Here is a 19,506-nt window from a genome sequence, read left to right as displayed (position 1 = left end):
CTTAGGAGTCACATCGTATCACCTCCACCACCTGTGATGAAGGTCTGCCCAGGCTCAAGCAGGCAGGAACGTCAATGACGCATTGTAACAAGAACATGCTGTTGTTTATTCTCTAAGTCGTGTCTGATTCTGTTCAACCCCGTGGACTGTAGCTCCTCTGTCCGTGGGATTCTCCAGGCAAGAATACTGCAATGGATTGCCATGCCCTCTTCCAGGGGATCCTTCCAACCAAGGGATTGAACCCACATTTTTATGTCTCCTGCATTGGGAAGTGGGGGTTCTTTACCTCTAGTGCCACCTGGGAAGCCCAATGAGAGCATGTGGGAAATACGATCTGCCATAGCCAGGCTAAGTACATTTGCAGGCAACTGGTGCTTGATTCCAGTAGGGACCTCTGGGAGGTAGCCTGTCACCCTAATACTTATGGGGTGGTCACTATGGGTCAGGTTTCCCAGGTGGCTCAGTGGTAAAGAATCTGCCTACCAAGCAGGAGACATGGGTTCAATCCCTGGGTGGGGAAGATCCCCTGGAGAAGGAACTGGCAACCCGCTCCAGTATTCTTGCCTGGGAAATCCCATGGACAGAGGAACCTGGCATGCTACACTCCATGGGGTCGCAGAGAGTCAGACACGACTTAGCAACTAAACCACACCACTGTGGGTCAGGGACTGTGCTGAATGCACACACATTCTGTCATTTGCTGTGCAGTGGCTGCTACCACTGCCCCATAATAAAGATAAGGCAACTGAGGCTTAGAGAACACCAGGCAGAGACAACACATCCATCCACCAACTCCCATCTTTCCTGCTTCCCATACACACAGCTAGAGCACATCTCCCAGTGTCCTCCCGGTTAGGTGTGACCGTATGACTAAGCCGTCTGCAATGAAATATGGGCCAAAGTAAGGGGTACCCCGTCCTGGCCGGGGCCGTAGGTTGTCCCCCATGCGCCTGTGCGCTCCTTCTCCCGTCTGGCCAGAATCAACACGCAGCCTTGGAAAAGCACCTGTTGAAGATGTCAGGCTTTTTCTCAGTGTGGTTCCCTGAATCGCCTCCTGGAAGAGAGCCCCCCCATCATTTATCTCATCCCCCTTCAACCTGTGTTGAGCAACAGACAAACCTCTGTTGTGTTCACCCATTACCTGTTCGGGCCTGTTTATCACCACAGTGCAATCGAGTCTAACACAGGTGTGTAGAATGAGATGGAATCCTCTAAAAGTGCCATGACAACTTTGTAAATCAACAATGGTCAAATGTTAGTAATTCCAGATAGTCAACCTCACACACGCAGTTCTTTTCACTCGTTCACTCCTGCATAGTGTTCCACTTATTATTTAACCACTTATTTAACCACTCCCCCTTTGATGAACAGCTGTGTTTTCCCCAGTTTTTTGTCCTTACAAACAACACTGCGAGGACCATTCTTAAATATTTATCATTATGAGTTTTATGAAGCTGTCCATCAGACAGATTCCACAAAGTAGGACTGCTGGGTAGGTGCTGCACATTAAAAAATTTTATTTGTGTGTGCCCACTTTAGCAGCATAGATACTAAAACTGGAAACAATACAGAGATTAGCATGGTCCCTGCACGAGGAGGACACAAAAATTCGAGAAGCATTGCATATTTTTATCCTGTAATAAACCACAATAAAAGAATATGAAAAAGAATATATATGTATAATATATATTGTATAACTGAATACCTTTACTGTACATCAGAAACTAACACAACATTGTAAATCAACTATGTTCAATAAAAAAATAAATCTTGGGACTTCCCTGGGAGTTTAATGGTTAAGACTCCAAGCTTCCGCTTTGGGGGCACAGGTTTGATCCCTGGTTTGGGAACTAAGATTCCACATGCCACACAGAGTGGTCAAAAAATAAATAAATAAAATATCTTTAAAAAATAAAATAATAGTCATGTGGCAGTTTAAATAAATAAATCTTAATGGATAACAAAGACCTACTGTATAGCACAGGGAACTCTGCTCAGTATTATGCAACAACCTAAATGGGAAAAGGATTTGAAAAAGGAAAGATACATGTATATGTATAACTCAATCACTTTGCTGTGAGCCTGAAACTATTGCAACATTGTTAACCAACTATACTCCAATATAAAATAAAAAGTTTAAAACATAATAATATAGGACTTACAATGTGCTAGGCAGTGTTCTATGTTCTTGACAAATAGTACTTAATCCTTACCACAACCCTGTGAGGTAGGTACTATTATTATCCCACTTTATGGATGGGGAAACAGGCCAAGAAAGCTCACTTGCTCAAGGTCATGCCCCTGGTACACGGTGGAGCTGGGATTGGAGCCCAGGCACTGGGCTCTGAGCGGCTCTTCAGAAGCACTAAGTCGTCTGCATGTGAGAGTGAGGCCCGCCCTGGAGAGGCCTCTCGGACTACATTGTGGCACCTGGGCCCGCCTGGGAGCCTGCACTCGTCCCTCTAAGGAAACGTGAGCAAACAGCAGCAGGGTCGCTGCCGCCGTGAGCACTGGGCCTGCCCTGGGGAAAGGGCTGCACAGAAGTTTTTTTTTAATTGCTTAATCATGTCCGACTCTTTCTTTGCAACCCCACGGACTGTAGCCCACTCTCTGTCCATGGGATTCTCCAGGCAAGAATACTGGAGTGGGTTGCCATTCACTTCTCCAGGGGATCGTCCAATTGAACCTGGGTCTCCTGCACTGCAGACAGACTCTTTACCATCTGAGTCACCAGAGAAGCCCCGCATGTGCTTAATAGAAGACAGCTAATAACCTCAGATATGCAGATGACATCACCCTTATGGCAGAAAGCGAAGAAGAATAAAGAGCCTCTTGATAAAAGTGAAAGAGGAGAGTGAAAAAACTGGCTTAAAACTCAACATTCAGAAAACTAAGATCGTGGCATCTGGTCCCATCACTTCATGGCAAATAGATGGGGAAACAGTGGAAACAGTGGCTGACTTTATTTTTGGGGGCTCCAAAATCACTGCCCATGGTGACTGTAGCCATGAAATTAAAAGATGCTTACTCCTTGGAAGAAAAGTTATGACCAAACTAGACAGCAAAAAAAATGTGAGGTTTGGACTATAAAGAAAGCTGGGCACTGAGGAATTGATGTTTTTGAACTGTGGTGCTGGAGAAGACTCTTGAGAGTCCCTTGGACTGCAAGGAGATCAAACCAGTCCATCCTAAAGGAAATCAGTCCTGAATATTCATTGGAAGGACTGATGCTGAAGCTGAAGTTCCAATATTTTGGCCTCCTGATGCAAAGAACTGACTCTTTAGAAAAGACCCTGACGCTGGGTAAGATTGAAGGCGGGAGGAGAAGGGGACGACAGAGGATGAGATGGTTGGATGGCATCACCAACTCTATGGACAGGAGTTTGAGTAAATTCCAGGAGCTGATCATAGACAGGGAGGCCTGGCGTGCTGCAGCCCATGGGGTCACAAAGAGTTGGACACGACTGAGCCACTGAACTGAACTGAACCGAAATCTGAGTAACTCTCAGGAGTCCTCTCCCTGATTTTCTTTATTCTCAGTCAGACTCCTGGCTTTATTTGTTTATCGGTCCCTGGAATTAGACCAAGCTGAGCATAGCCAGTAGCTTTGTGCCCTTCTCTGAGCCTTTGTTCTTTTGTCTAAAAAGCGGAGATAAAAAAAGTGGGGATAATAGCAGAACTTACTTAAAGTTTTCAAAAGCAACACAAGAACAAACTAAGTGAAACACCACAATTTCAGCCACTCACTCAAGGATTTCTAGAGCCCCTACTGTGTGCCCTGCAGAGCTGTGGGTCCCTCTACCCCACAGAGAAAAGCTCCCCACACCCCCACCGAGTCCAGCCAGGATAACAAGTTGCCCCAGGAGTCCAGCTCAGGCTGCTGAGCAGGGTTCCGTGGTGAACAGTGATGATCAGGGAGGCCTCTAATCTAACAAACCTGATGACTAGTAAGTTGGGGAGTTCGAGGGGATCCCTGGTCCAGGCTGGGACAGGAGACGCTGCTCTGAGGAGGCAGCATCTAAGGGGTGAGGAGTGTTCTGGGTGGGGGGCGGGGCAGCCCGTGGGAAGATCCAGAGGTGAGAGGATGACTTTGGACTCATCTTAAGGAGGCTGCACCATATCCCAAGGGCAATGGGAAGCCATGGAGGGATTTAGAGGTTTCCCTCTGGCCCCCTTGTAGAGCGTGGACCAGAGAGGCTGAGCTCGGAGACAGGAGTGAACTCAGGAACTAGGTTTCTGTTTGTGTCTCCTGTTTATACCATGAAGATTAATCTTAACATGAACAAGACCATCCTCTTTAACAGCAGAAGTCATCCGAGTGGCTTCACTGGTGGTCCGTGTGAATAAGACTCTGTGCTTGTGATGCAGGGGGTGCTGGTTTGATCCCTGGTCAGGAAACTAAGACCCCACATGCTACATGGCCAAGAGAAAAATGTTAATAAATAATTTTTAACAACTCAAAAAAAATTATCAGGAATCATTCTAGAAATCAAAACCTAGAAGCAGCCTGAAGTGAGGGCAAAATAAAAACCTCACTCTTTCAGATGTGTGCCCTGGGTTCGCGTCTGCACAAGCCTTTTCCTCCCTCGGGAAGGCACACCTAACTCCACCTGTTTCAGTCCTCCCTGCTCAGCACCCCCTACAGGAAGTCCTCCAGGATTCACTGGCTGGCGGGGCCTCACTGCCTCTGAGCTCCCTGCTGGGTCTCTTCCTGGGTTCGTTCAAGGGTACTGGACACATTCATCCATGTGTGTTCCGGTCACTCACAGGTTAGCTCATCTCCACCTCCCTCCACCTTCAGCCTCTCCCCAGAGTCATGCAGAGTATAAGTGCTCAGTACCGACGGCCGCGGCTAGCCTCCTCCCTGTCTGATTTTTCTCCCAGCTTTCCTAGAACCCAGCAACTATCATTCATTCATTTGTTTATTCACTCACCCATTTGCAAACGTATATTGAGCGCCGCTCTGTTCCAAGCTTGTGCCAAGTGCTGGTCGGACCGTGATAAGTCGGGAGACTCAGCCCAGCATCTCAGAGCTCACAGTCTGCTGGGGGAGGCGGGGCAGGCATCGGGCAGGTGTGGGGAGGTGATGCTCTAATCTGTCGATTTAGGGGCATTTTAAGGACCTGGCTGCTGGGGTAAAGGGGACATTGGTGGTCCATGGCATGCAATGTGAAGCCGACACTTAAGTGATCACCTTTTGACCGTTGGGGTGATGGCCTACAGAAGGCTCTGGGTGACCAAGCAGCTGCTGGCATAGAGCGTACCTGGAAATAAAGAGCATCAGGACCACCGGGCTGCTCCTTTGCTTCTAAGTACACCAGAAAACTTAAGGGGAAAAGATGAGCTCAAGGGCTTCAATTCCCAAAGTCTGAGTAAAGAGCCAGAGGTTCTCTTTGTGCCTAGAGAAACTCTAGTGGCCAAGGGATAATGCTTCTCAGACTTAAGACCCTGTGAGTTTCAGGGTATCAGGCACATAGTGTGACCCATGAGGAGGCATGTGTGTGTGTGTGTGTGTGTGCTCACTGGCTCAGTTGTGTCTGACTCTTTGTGACCTCATAACTGGAGCCTGTCAGGCTCCTCTCTGTCCATGGGATTTCCCAGGCAAAAATACCGGAGTGGGTTGCCATTTCCTCCTTCAGGGGATCTTCCTGACCTAGGGATCGAACTTGCCTCTTCTGTGAGTCCTGCACTGGCAGGCGGATTCTTTACCACTGCACCACCTGGGAAGCCGGAGAAGGCATAGTACACACCAAAGAGCTGCAAGATGTCTCCAGTGTATATGAACAGGGAAATGTGTCTGGGAATGGACACTAAGTAGTGCATTATAATGAAAGGAGTATCACGTGTTGAAGTGGGTGGATGCATTAATCATAGATCCTGCATTCCTCCTGTTAGCTCAAACAGCTGGGGATGGCTCTAAAACAGTGGTCCTCAGCACTTTTGGACCAGGGACGGGTTTCATGGAAGACCATTTTTCCATGGACTGGGGGTGGGGATGGTTTCAAGATGATTCCAGGGCATGACATTTACTGTGCACTTCGTTTCTATTATTATTACGTTGTGATATATAGTGAAACAATGATACAACTCACCATAATGCAGAATCAGTGGAAGCCCTGAGCTTGTTTTCTGCAACTAGACGATCCCATCTGGGGGTGCTGAGGGACCAATGGGGAGTGGCTGTAACATGGCCTGGGGCTTGCTCTAAAGGGTTGCTCGGTTGACTCATCGAAGGCTGGTCCCAAGGCAGCCTACACTGAGTGAAGCTGAGAGGCCAGGATTCCTTTAGTAGAGTGTAGAAGGAAGGGTCCAGAAGATTCCAGAGATTGCTCAAATGCTGAGTGGACTTTTTTTTTTTTTTTTGCTGTGCCATTTGACTTGCAGGATTCCCCACCAGGGATCGAACCCAGACCCTCGGCAGTAACAGTGCACCACCAGGGAATTCTCTGAATGAATTTATTTAATTTCTGCTCACCCACCTCACCACCTCACTATTGTTCTCCAGCTGTGGAGGGTGGAATGCAGGGGAATGGAATTATTAGTGATCGACTGATTGATCAACCAATTATGGTGCTCCCAAGACCAAAGTAAGTGGGCAGCCTAATAAAATCTTGATTTGCTGAAGCAGGAAAGTTCTAGGTCTGCTGAACAGAAGTCTGAACTAAAACAGTATAACAGAGAATGTGAGTCAGTGCCCACCCATGCCAGGACCAGGCATTTCATAGACACAGAGCCCCTTGAATGAAAGAGGAGGCTGGAGTCACTTGAGGAAGGACCCTACACAGCCAAGACTATTTACTATACATTCTCCTCCCGACGTTCCCCTATGGGACCTGAGGCCTGAGTGACTGAGTGGGCTGGAGAAGGCGAAGTGCCAGCTATTTTAGACATTACTGGATGCTGGTTCTGAGTTGGCACTAGTTCCAGGAGACTCACCATGGTCCCGTCAGAGTAAGGGCTTCTGGAGGTATTGTGGACATCTTTTCTGAGTAACAAACCACAAACATTGTCTTATGCCCTGTTATCTCATGGGTGAGGAGTTCAGACAGGCCTCAGTGGGCATTCTCCTCCTTTGGGTGTCAGCTGAGATCACTCAGTGGCACTCAGCTGGCAATGGGCTCTTCTGGAGAGTCTGAGATAATATCTCACATACTCAGTGCTTTGGCTGCCATGGCTGGTGTGCAGGACTCAGCTGGGACTGTTGATGAGGCTTGGCATGGTGGTCTCAGAGCGGTCGTGATTCTTACTCAGGGACTCTGGGTTCCATGAGCAACAGAACAAAGTCAGCAAACAAAGTGAGAAGTCCATCGCTCAGAGGCCTAGCCTTCAAGGTCCCATAGCAGCACTTCCTTTATACTTTATTGGTCAAAGGAGCCACGAGCCCCCCACCCCCCAGATTCAAGAGGAAGGGACACAGTCTGCACGTCTTGATGGGAGTAATGTTAAGAATGTATGACCGTGTTTTTGTATTGAGTTTGTATTTGCTTGTTTCTTTATTTTTTAACAATATTTATTGGAGTATAGTTGTACAATGTGTTAGTTTCAGGTGTACAGCAAAGTGAATCAGTTACACACACACATATACCCACCCTTTTTTAGATTCTCTTCCCACGTAGGTCATTACAGAGTATTAAGCAGAGGCCCCTGTGCTCTACAGCACTTCCTTATTAGTTACCCATTTGATACACAGCAGTGTGCATATGTCAACCCCAATCTCCCAATTCATCCCTCCCACCGTTCCCACTTGGTAACCCTGTTCATTTTCTACATCTGTGAATCTATTTCTGTTTTGTAAACAAGTTCGTTTGTACCATTCTTTTGGATTCCATACATATGTGATATCACATGCTATATCTTTGGGTATGGTCATATTTTTAAAATACTCTTGGGTAACCAGGAGAGTTGGGTAACTAGGAGAGTCTTGTTCACATCCAGCTCATTTGGACCCAGCGGATCCCTGCACACAGCTCAGGGATCCTTTCCCAGTTCTGAAAGCAGCTGGGAGGAAAGGTGCATTATGGGAGAAAGGCCAGATGGAAGCCCCTCCCAATGAGGTAAACCAGGAGCAGAGCACATTCCTATTGGTGCCTCCATCCAGGACGCCATATCGCAAGGGGGTGTCCCTTCCTGTCACATCCCCTTTCAGCTCACCTCCTGGGTCCGCACAGAAGACCTTGGAGAATGGCAGTAGACGATCATCAGCTTCATCATGTGGTGATTCCCACTGCAGCTATTGTTCTGACACCATTTCTTGGCTGGAGCTGACCATAAGTACATCTTGTACCTCTTCTTTTTCAAAAAAATGTTTGTTTATTTGGCCGGGCCAGGTCTTAGCTGCAGCACTCGGGATCTTCGGTCTTCGATGAGACACACAGGATCTTGAGTTGCAACGTGTGAACTCTTAGTCGAAGCATGTGGGATCTAGTTCCCTGACCAGGGATCAAACCCAGGGCCACCTGCATTGGGAGCTCAGAGTCTTAGCCATTGGACCACCAGGGAAGTCTCTCTTAGCAGCAGTTGTTTACATCCAGTGGGTGGGGCCAGAAATATACCTTCAGCTTTCCAGCCCTCTTCCATAGTCCAGACCACAGGAACCTTGACTGGCGTTTCTTCCCTAAACCATCACAATAGAGCTCATTCTATGACACCACTCCCCAAGGAGACCAGAGCACCCTGGTAGCAGACAGATTACAGAGCACACTACCATCATAGAAGGAGCAGCACTTCATGCTTCTTGGCATAAACTTCTCTTGAGTATAGATTTGCTTTCCCAGCCCCAAATGCTGTGCTAAAACCACCACCCATGGACTTACAGAATGCCTCATCCACCAATGTGGTATTCCACAAAGCTTTGCTTCAACCAGGACATTCACTTTGCAGCAAATCAAGCCTAGCAATTGGCCCATGGGATTCCCTTATTCACGTGGAATTCCCTATCCTGCTAAAGCAGCTGGCTTTAGAGAAGGGTGGTATGGGGCCTTCCCTGATGGTCCAGAGGCTAGGACTCTGAGCTCCCAATGCCAGGTGGGTAGGAAGGATGGGATTCAATCCCTGGTCAGGGAACCAGATCCCATAAGCCACAACTAAAGGTCCTGAATGCTGCAACTAAAGATCCCACATGCCACAACTAAAACCCAGCACAGCCAAATAAATAAATATTAAAAAAAAAAAAAAAAGTGGGATGATCTTCTGGAGACATTGTTTTTGGCACTGGGCATGAGTGCTAAGTCACTTCAGTCATGTCTGACTCTTTGCGACCCCATGGACTATAGCCTGCCAGGCTTCTCTATGGAGTGTTCCAGGCAAGAATACTGGAGTGGGTTGCCATTTCCTCCTCCAGGGGATCTTCCCAACCTAGAGATTGAACCCGCATCTCTTATGTCTCCTGCACTGGCAGGTGAGTTCTTTCCTGCTAGTGCCACCTGAGAAGCCTGAAAAATAAATTTTCACTTTTTGGCCTCATGGCATGTGGGCTCTGAGTTCCCCAACTGGAAATTGAACCCATGCCCCCTGCATTGATAGCACTGAGTCTTAGCCACTGGGCCACTGGGGAAGGCACCAGTGTGGGGCAACACCTCATAGGCTGGGTCAGGATCCTCCAGGGTGCAGGCTGTGATCTGAGTCAGCATTCAGCACGAGGGCGTCTCTCTCACAGTCAGGATTCATGAGTGTAGGAGTCAATGCTGGATAGAAGAGGGAGTAGCTCTTCTCACCATTTCCTCTCGTGGCCCACTAGCAAAGTGTTTGTTTCCCATCCCTGCAATTTTGAATTCCCAAAGGAGAAACATTCACACTGGCAGACATAACAATAGTTCCACCAAATCGATGCTTCCTTCTGGCTATTTTGGGCTCGTTATGCTGCCAAATCAACAGCCAAAAGGGGGTGATTGGCCCTATCTGGGGAAATAGGGCTGCTAGATATATAATGGGGGACTTCCCTGGTGGTTCAATTATTAAGACTCTGTGCTTCCATAGCAGGGGATGCGGGTTTGATCCCCGGTCGGGGAACTAAGATTCTGCATGCCACGTGGTACAGCCAGATACATGCATATACATATATACATATTAATACGATGGGAGTGAGGAGGGATATACCCACTCCAGTATTCTTGCCTGGAGAATCCCCATGGACAGAGGTGCCTGACAGGTTGCAGCCCATGGGTCGAAAAAGAGTCAGACAGGACCGAGTGACTAAGCACGAAGCTCAAGGAGGGATATAGTTGGAATGGAAATTACAGCTCAGTATGGGCAGGAACACTGACACATCTTCAGGAGGAAAGGCCTGGCTCCCCCCACCAGTTAGGAACCGCAACCAGCTGGGTGCCTGATGCAGGCAGAGAGAATGTGGAACGGGTGACGGAAGAGGAACTAGTGCCGACTGCAGCCCTGAGGCTTCTTGCAGAAACCAGGACTGCAGGAGCCACTGGTACGCTCCCCTTGTCCACCTATGAGCGTGTTGTTTTTGTTGTTCAGTCGCTCAGTTTCATCTGACTCTTTTGCGACCCCATGCTCTGTAGCCTGCCAGGTTCCTCTTGTCCATAGGATTTCCCAGGCAAGAATACTGGAGTAGGTTGTCATTTCCTTCTCCAGGGTCTTCCTGACCTGGGGATTGAACCTGAGCCTCCTGCATTAGCAGGCAGGTTCTTTACTGCTGAGCCTCCAAGGAAAACCACCCGTGAGTGTACTGCATAGGTAATCGATTCTTTTCCTTTTCCCTTTCTTCCTCTCTCATTCCCCCTCATGTAACAGAGTGCACTAATAGCAGTTACACTTTCGTCAGTGCTCAAGTTCTAGGGTATCAAAGGGCAAGTGTGACACAGCTGGGAGAGGAGTTAACAGCCCCTGAGATGGATGGAAGGGACTTTGTGTGCCTTGTGGGTACACGGCCGCACAGCCAGAGAGATGGGAGCTACATGCAGACTTCTGAGCACCTCCTTCACAGTCAGGGGCTGGACAGCCAGCCGGACCTTCCTCCCCAGGTTGGCTGGTTGTGATTCTTGCTCTGATCCCCCAGTTCCTCCCTCAATCATCACTGTCCCAGCTCCTTCCATGACCCCATCAGACTTCATCCTAAACTACCCGCCCCCATCCCACAGGACCTGGTGGCTCCAGATGGACATTGATTGGCACAAGGGGCACCTGTGCAAGGGCTTGGAGGTGAGAGTGCAGGGAGGAGTTCTATGGGTCCTGGAGTGGGGGGGCGGGCAGCAGGGACTCACTCTGGGAAGGCCTGCAGAATGGAGGGTCTTGGTCCCCCCAGGCCTCGAAGCCCACGCCAGTCAGCATGTGCTACCGGAGGGAACGGATGAGACATGGCCTCTCACTGGCACAAAGCCCCCCAGCCCTGCAGACCCAGGCCTCTCGTTCCTCTCTGTGTGGCCTTGGGACGGGCCTTGCCTGTCTCTGTGTCTGTTTCCCCACTTATACACATGGTGGGAGACTCATCTACGAAAGCTTTGCCAGCTTCCAGACTTGCTGAGTCCCTTACAGGAAGTACTGGTTTGGAAGAACAGTGCTGTTTTTAGTCGCTCAGTCATGTCCAACTCTTTGAGACCCCATGGACTGCAGTCCACCAGGCTTCTCTGTCCATGGGGCTTCTCCAGGCAAGAATACTGGAGTGGGTTGCCATGCCCTCCTCCAGAAGATCTTCCCAACCCAGGGATTGAACCCAGGTCTCCCCCATTGCAGGCGGATTCTTTACCATCTGAGCCACCAGGGAAGCCCTGTGAGAACAGAGCCCCTCATAAAAAGACAGAAACACCAACAACAAAATGGGTGGTCCCTGACTCAAGTCTTGAGGGGCAGGGACCCAGGCCTGGGCAGCCCCACAGTGAGCCCCTGGACCCTGGGCCATGTCTTAGGCTTGGAAAGTGGTTGGCAGGCAGTAGACTCTGGATGAGCAGAAGGAAAGGATGCTTCCCGTCCAAACTTCCAGGCACGTGACCCAGTGACACTGGGAGCCTGGCTTCCCAGCCCTTCCCAGTGAAGGCAGTAGGCTTGATGGTGCTGTTTCCTAGGGCTGCTGTAACCAATACCATATGCTGCTGCAGCTGCTGCTAAGTCGCTTCAGTTGTGTCTGACACTGTGCGACCCCATAGACAGCAGCCCACCAGGCCCCCCCATCCCTGGGATTCTCCAGGCAAGAACACTGGAGTGGGTTGCCATTTCCTTCTCCAATGCATGAAAGTGAAAAGTGAAAGTGAAGTCACTCAGTTGTGTCCGACTCGTAGCAACCCCATGGACTGCAGCCTACCAGGCTCCTCCGTCCATGGGATTTTCCAGGCAAGAGTACTGGAGTGGGGTGCCATCGCCTTCTCCGATACCATACACTAGGCGACTTAAAATCTAAATATAGTTCTCATAGTTTCAGGGGCCAAAAGCTTGAGGTCAAGGTGTCAGCAGGGTTGGTTCCTTTCCAGGGTTGTAAGGGAGAATCCATTCCTCACTTACAGTGGTTTGGGGACAACCTTTGTGTCCCTTGGCTCGTGGAAGCACCACCGTAATCTCTGTCTCCATCTTCACAGGCCATTTTCCTGTACACTCTCTGAGTCCAAATTTCTCCTTTTAACTGGATTCTAGGACTTACCAGGCTCAGATGGTAAAGAATCCGCCTACAATTCAGAAGACGAGTTCGATCCCTGCGTTGGGAAGATCCCCTGGAAGAGGGCATGGCAACCCACGCCAGTATTCTTGCCTGGAGAATCCCCATGGACAGAGGAGTCTGGAGGACTACAGTCCGTGGAGTTACAAAGAGTCGGACAACCGAGCGACTAAGAATAGCACACAGCATTAGATACTAGTCCCCACCAGGTGGCGCTAGTGGCAATAACTCACCTGCCGATGAAGGAGATAGAAAAGACATGGGTTGGATCCCTGCCTGAGTCGGGAACATTCCCTGGACAGGAGAATGGCAACCCACTCCAGTGTTCTTGCCTGGAGAATCCCAGGGACGGGGGAGCCTGGTGGGCTGCCGTCTATGGGGTCGCACAGAGTCGGACACGACTGCAGCGACTTAACAGCAGCAACAGCCACAGGAAGGACTTCCTTATTTGAAGACAGGCTCTTTAGAGAGAGAATCAGGTTTTTAACTTTACAGAGACAAGGTTTTTGTTTGGTTGGCTTTTGGGGTTTTTCTTTTGCTGCACGAAGCATGCGGGATCCTAGTTCCCCTATCAGGAACAGAACCCAGGCCCCCTGCACTGGAAGCGCAGAGTCCCAACCTCTGGACCACCAGGGAAGTCCCCAAGGCAACAAAATATTTCAACTTGGGGTGATGTCCCATCACTCTGTGACTCTGGGGTGAGGCATAGATGAGGGTTGGGGTTTGCGTGATGGGTGATGTGAGCCAGACTCCTTATTGATGAGTCAGGGATAAGGGGTCTCCAGCACTGGGGCACCCAGGTGTTGCTCATCCCTGACTCCCCTGCTCTGGACCCTTAGATCATCCAAAATCCCACAAGACCAGGCTTCCTTGGGGAAGAGTGGTCACAGCCGCAGGGCCTCAGGCCTGGTCCCCCCCTTCTCGAAGCAGCCCCAGGGGCTCAACCTGTCCCAGCCCAGCATCTCCCAACCCCCACCCACCCCACACTTACTTCTCCCTCCCACACACAAAAAGTGTTTTAACTTGATTACTACTGAAAGATCTTGTCTCCAGATGAAGTCACGTTCTGATGTCCCGGGGGTTAGCACTTCCACATGTGGATTTGGTAAGGGGACAGGATTCAACTTTAACAGTGACTGAGGTTTGGATTGGCTAACCTGACCCTGCTCTGCTCCAAATCTCCCCAGGATGGTTCTCTTATTAAATTCATAGGACGCTGGTCTAACTTCCTTCAGGAGGCAGAGGGCCAGGTTGCCCTGCTTGGATGGAGTACAGTGAGCAGCCACAGGTACCCCCAGGGGGCCTGACAGACCAGCACAGCAACTTCTAGGCAAAGCGGACTCCTCTTCACCCAGCTCTGCCCTTGCCAGTGGCCTGGCCCTGTGGGCACCTCACATATCCCCCCATTTGCCCCTCACAACCACCTGCAAGTTAGGGATAAACTAGTCCCATTTTACAGATGAGAAAACTGAGGAGGGAATTCACCTCCCTATGGTGTCCCAGCTGATAAATGTCAACACCAGCCAACCTGGCCTCTGAGCCTGAACTCTCACACTCAGCCACACAAGTGGCTCCGTCCCCCTCCTGTGGATCTGCTGGCATGGAGTTGATTTCGGGTGGCCTCGGTCTGCAGTGACTTAAAGCAGGATTTCAGTTCCTGACCAGAGATTGAAGTCAGGCCGTGGCAGTGAGAGCGCTGAATCATTGCCCCTGGACCACCAGGGACTAGTGTCCAGCGACAAGTCCCTGGCCCATCAGCTTTGTAGAAATAAGTTCCACAAAGAGACAGAAATTAGTGAAACAAGTATAGTGTTTATTTAGAGGAAAAGGAGTACGTATGAATAGGCACACACAAGCAGACTCAGCCAGCCAGGCCTCACGGTAGTTTGAATCACTCATATGGGGCATTTCTTCTGGGTTTCCTTTGGCCAATCATCCTGTTTCTCCTGGTTCTGAGTCTGTATTGGATTTTTCTCAGGGTCCTCCCTGTGTGTGTACATGCATCTCTTAGTCAAGATGGATTTCAGGAAAGAATCCAGGAGGTTGACATCACTCCCTTTTTGACCCCCAGGGAGCTTTTCTGCCCATGTACGGTGGGAAAGGTCTCCACCTCGAGAACAGGAAATATGTGGTCTCCATCTTTTCTCTGGGCAGGGCTCAGCCTCTCCTATTATCCTCCTGCTATTATCTTCATCTTGGAGTATCTGTCCACAGCTGTCCCTGCAGCTGTTTAGCCGGGGGTCCATCTATCTCCTGCCTCAGGGTGGTGAGCAAGGTGGAGGGAAGCGGAGGCCGACTACAGCCCTGGCCACCAGCTCCAGGCAGGGCCCGGCTTCCAGATGTAGCTGGCAAGGAGCTGGACCCGGGCCGGAACTGCCTCTCCAGCCCTAGTGGGCTGGTCTTCCCATCCAAGCCCAGGCTTGCTACTATACAGTGGAGACCGCAGTTCCCAATGGCTCAGGGGAGTCTCCAGCGAAAGCCCCCAGGACAGCCCTGTGTCCCAACAAAGCACGTGCTCCGTGTTGTCCGCTTCTTGGCCCAGGGGAGCCTGGCACACTGAAGGCACCAACAAACACACAACACCAGACTTGTGGTTTCCAGAAAGGTGAATAATTAGTCAAAACCCTCAAACTCTGGATGTGGGATAGAAACACATCCTGGGCGCAGACCCTTAGACCTCAGCTGCTATCAGGTGAGCAGCAGGGTCACCAAGATCCAGCTCCTGCCTGTAAAACAACAATGAATGCTCCTCCCCCAGCCAGGCTAATGAGGCGCAGCTAGAGGAGGGGCAAGGCCATGGAAGCTGCAGAGCCAAGTACAGTGGGCAGACCAAAAGCTGAGAGTGGAACAGACACTGAGAAAACTCCTGTGGCAAATCAAGCCCAACCCTTAAAACACAGAAACGCTGAAGGAATGTTAAGCAACCCAAGTAAAAAATGGGTGAAAGATTTGAATAGACACTTCATCAAAGAAGATATGCATGTAACAAGAATATGAAATTGATGCTCAGTACTATTAGTGGAGAGAAACTAAAAAGCCTCTTGATGAAAGTGAAAGTGGAGAGTGAAAAAGTTGGCTTAAAGCTCAACATTCAGAAAATGAAGATCATGGCATCTGGTCCCATCACTTCATGGGAAATAGATGGGGAAACAGTGGAAACAGTGTCAGACCTTATTTTTTTGGGCTCCAAAATCACTGCAGATGGTGACTGCAGCCATGAAATTAAAAGACACTTACTCCTTGGAAGGAAAGTTATGACTGACCTAGATAGCTTATTTAAAAGCAGAGACATTACTTTGCCAACAAAGGTCCGTCTAGTCAAGGCTATGGTTTTTCCAGTGGTCATGTATGGGTGTGAGAGTTGGACTGTGAAGAAAGCTGAGCACCGAAGAATTGATGCTTTTGAACTGTGGTGTTGGAGAAGACTCTTGAGAGTCCCTTGGACTGCAAGGAGATCCAACCAGTCCATTCTGAAGGAGATCAGACCTGGGATTTCTTTGGAAGGAATGATGCTAAAGCTGAAACTCCAGTACTTTGGCCACCTCATGCGAAGAGTTGACTCATTGGAAAAGACTCTGATGCTGGGAGGGATTGTGGGCAGGAGGAGAAGGGGACGACAGAGGATGAGATGGCTGGATGGCATCACCGACTCGATGGACGTGAGTCTGAGTGAAGTCCGGGAGTTGGTGATGGACAGGGAGGCCTGGCGTGCTGCGATTCGTGGGGTCGCAAAGAGTCGGACACGACTGAGCGGCTGGACTGACCTGACCTGAGCTATTAGTGGAGCCAGTAATGCTAGAGGGATGTGAGCGTCGCCATAACAACACGACCCAAACTCAACTCAACTCCTGGTCAGAATGACTCAAATCCCAGAAGAAAGGCCTTGCAAAAGAGGAAATGTGTCCATTTCCAGATCAAATACCATTTACCAGATCAACAGCAATGGTGGAAAGTAGGAGACGATGGAATAAACTCTCAAAATTATCTGGGGATGTGACTTCCTACCTAGAATATCACACCCAGCCAAACCATCGATCACACAAGTGCATGGTGTAAAGCCATTTTCAGAATCACAAGATCTCTATCATACCGCATGGAAAACAGACTTCAGAGGCATTAAAGAGTTGGGGAAGAATTAACAATTGGGACATTAAAAAAACTAATCAAACGAAAATATGAGGATCCAAAAAGCTATCAGAGAAAGGAAATGTGATCAAAATTTCTTACAAGGCCCAGATGTGAACAAGACTTACATAGATTCTGAGTCCTGATTTAACAAATATTGTTATATACCTACACTGTGAGCATGGAAAAGAGAAAGGTGAGGGCAGATGAGCAAGAGAATTAAATTTTCATGTTCCATTACAGGAAACGAGTAGAAAATGTTTAAAGCTGTTGGAATGAGAAATAGTGGTACAAACGAATTATTGACAAATATGAATTAAGTGCCTGTAAATTGTTTAAGGTCTTCCCTTGTAGCTCATTTGGAGTAATTGCCTTTGGGGAAAGGGACTTGGGAAGGAGGTAGGAAGGGGTCAAGGGACAGCTGGCTTTTGTTAGGAGCTGTTAGTACTATTTGACTTTTTTTTTTAACTATGTGCTTATATACTTTGGGAGAAGGGGGATTGAAATAATTAAAATACAGTGAAGAAAATGATGAGGTTGCACTGATTGGTCTCAGAAAGACTTTCCAGTTCTGCCAATCTGTGGTTCTACAACTGCCATGGAAAACGAGACAGTGAGGGCCATCAGATCTGGGCCAGCCCTTGACCTCAACATCTGAGAATCCACTCACAAATTCTGCCAATTGTACTAGTATTTGACTAATATTATCATTAATATTTTAATTACATGGATATATTTCAGAAGGTGTTATGGGTTAAAGTGTCCCCTAAGAAGATATATAAAGAAGGCTGAGAGCCAAAGAATTGATGCTTTCAAACTGTGGTGCTAGAGAAGACTCTTGAGAGTCCCTTGAACAGCAAGAAGATCAAAGCAATCAATCCAAAAGGATATCAACCCTGAATATTCATTGGAAGGACTGATGCTGAAGATGAAGCTTCAATACTTTGGCCACCTAATGTGAAGAGCTGACTCATTGGAAAAGACCCTGATGCTGGGAAAGATTGAGGGCAGGAGAAGGGGACGACAGAGAATGAGATGGTTGGATGGCATCACTGACTCAATGGACATGAGTTTGAGCAAAATCCAGAAGACAGTGAAGGACAGAGAAAGCTGGCATGCTGCAGTCCATGGGGTCGCAAAGAGTTGGACACAACTTAGCAACTGAACAACAGCAAGATACCCTGAAATCCTAACTCTCAGCACTTGTGAATGTGGCATTTTTGGAAACAGTCTTTGCAGATGCAATCAAGTTAAGATGAGGTCATTAGTGTGGAACCTAATCCAATACGACTGATGTCCTTATAAGAAAAAGAGACACACAGAGAGAAGAAAGCCATGTGACAAGAGAGGCAGAGGCCAGAGTGATGAAGTTACAAGCACCACCAGAAGCTGAGAGGCCAAGAAGGATTGACCCAGAGTGTCAGAGGGAGCATGGTCCTGCTGACACCTTGATTTCAGACTTGCATACTCCAGAACAATGGAACATGCTGAAGCTGAAACTCCGATACTTTGGCCACCTGATGCAAAGAACCCACTCTGGGAAAGAGCCTGATGCTTTGGGAAAGGAAAGATTGAAGGCAAGAGGAGCAGGGGGTGGCAGAGGATGAGTCACCGGCTCAATGGACATGAATTTGAGCAAACTCCGGGAGATAGTGGAGGACAGAGGAACCCAGCATGCCGTAGCCCATGGAATTGCAAAAAGTCGGACACGACTTAGCAACTGAACAACGACAATCTTCCAGAACTGTGAGAGGATACCCTTCTGCTGTTTTAAGCCCCCCAGTTTGTGGTACTTGCTGATGGGAGCCTTAGGGAACTAATGCAGAAGAAACCAGAATATTAGCAGGAATTTGCCATTAAATCTAAGATCACTGTAGAAAGACTGCATTTTTACCGCAATGCTTATAATGTCTGGCACCACAGAGCTTGTTCCTGGAAGTGGCTTAGTTTCCTGCCTTCTAGGCCATGCCTGGCTTTGGGACACCTGAGAATCTGGGCTCACAAACGTGCCATTTCTCCAGACACCATGCCACTGACAGGCTTGAATGTGCTCATTCTTTTCTTTAAAAAAAAAAAAAAAATATATATATATATGTGCATATATTTTTTTTCTGTATTTCTTTCGCTTTGGCTGTGCTGGGTCTTTGCTGAGTTTCAGGCTTTCTCTAGTTTTGGCAAGCAGGGGCTACCCTGCAGTCACGGGCTTCTCGTTAGGGTGGCTTCTCTGGTGGAGCAAGGGCTCTAGGGCACACAATCTTCAGGAGTTGCAGCTCATGGGCTCAGTAGTTGCAGTTCGAGGGCTCGAGTAGTGCACAGTCTCAAGAGTTGTGCTTCACAGGCTCAACTGCTCTGCAGCATGTTGGATCCTCCCAGACCAGGGATGGAACCCATGGAACCCATGTCTCCTGCACTGGCAGGTGGATTCTTTACCACTGAGTCACTAGGGAAGCCCTCTTTTTTTTTTTTAATTAATTTATTTGCAGCCTGTGGGATCAAACACAGGTTCCCTGTATTGGGAGCACAGAGTTTTAGCCACTGGACCATCAGGGAAGTCCCCAAAGAGTTCTTTCTGCTCAAGAACTCCTGCAGCTCAAGAGCTCTGCTCAAGGTGGGGCTCCTGCAGCTCTCAGCCCTGCTCTCCAGGTAGAAGGGCTAGATAAAGGTCAAGAGGGAGGCACTTTTGCAGCCCAAGCAACCGCACATGACCATAGGTTTGCTTCAGTTCAGCCGCTCAGTCGTGTCCAACTCTTTGTGACCCCGTGGACTGCAGCACGCCAGGC

General features: G+C 48.8%; 1 non-coding gene across 1 annotated transcript; it reads left to right on the top strand.

Annotated features, from left to right (window-relative positions):
- The first annotated feature begins 1,526 nt into the window (after window positions 1-1,526).
- On the top strand, window positions 1,527-1,631 carry LOC112578317. The gene has a single exon (XR_003102608.1). It is a non-coding gene; the product is annotated as a U6 spliceosomal RNA (small nuclear RNA).
- Window positions 1,632-19,506: the final 17,875 nt, after the last annotated feature.

Source organism: Bubalus bubalis, chromosome 12, assembly GCF_019923935.1.
Source record: "Bubalus bubalis isolate 160015118507 breed Murrah chromosome 12, NDDB_SH_1, whole genome shotgun sequence".
NCBI classification, from domain to species: Eukaryota; Metazoa; Chordata; class Mammalia; order Artiodactyla; family Bovidae; genus Bubalus; species Bubalus bubalis.
The sequence above is the reverse complement of the archived record's forward strand: the minus strand, read 5'-3'. Positions and strand labels throughout refer to the sequence as shown.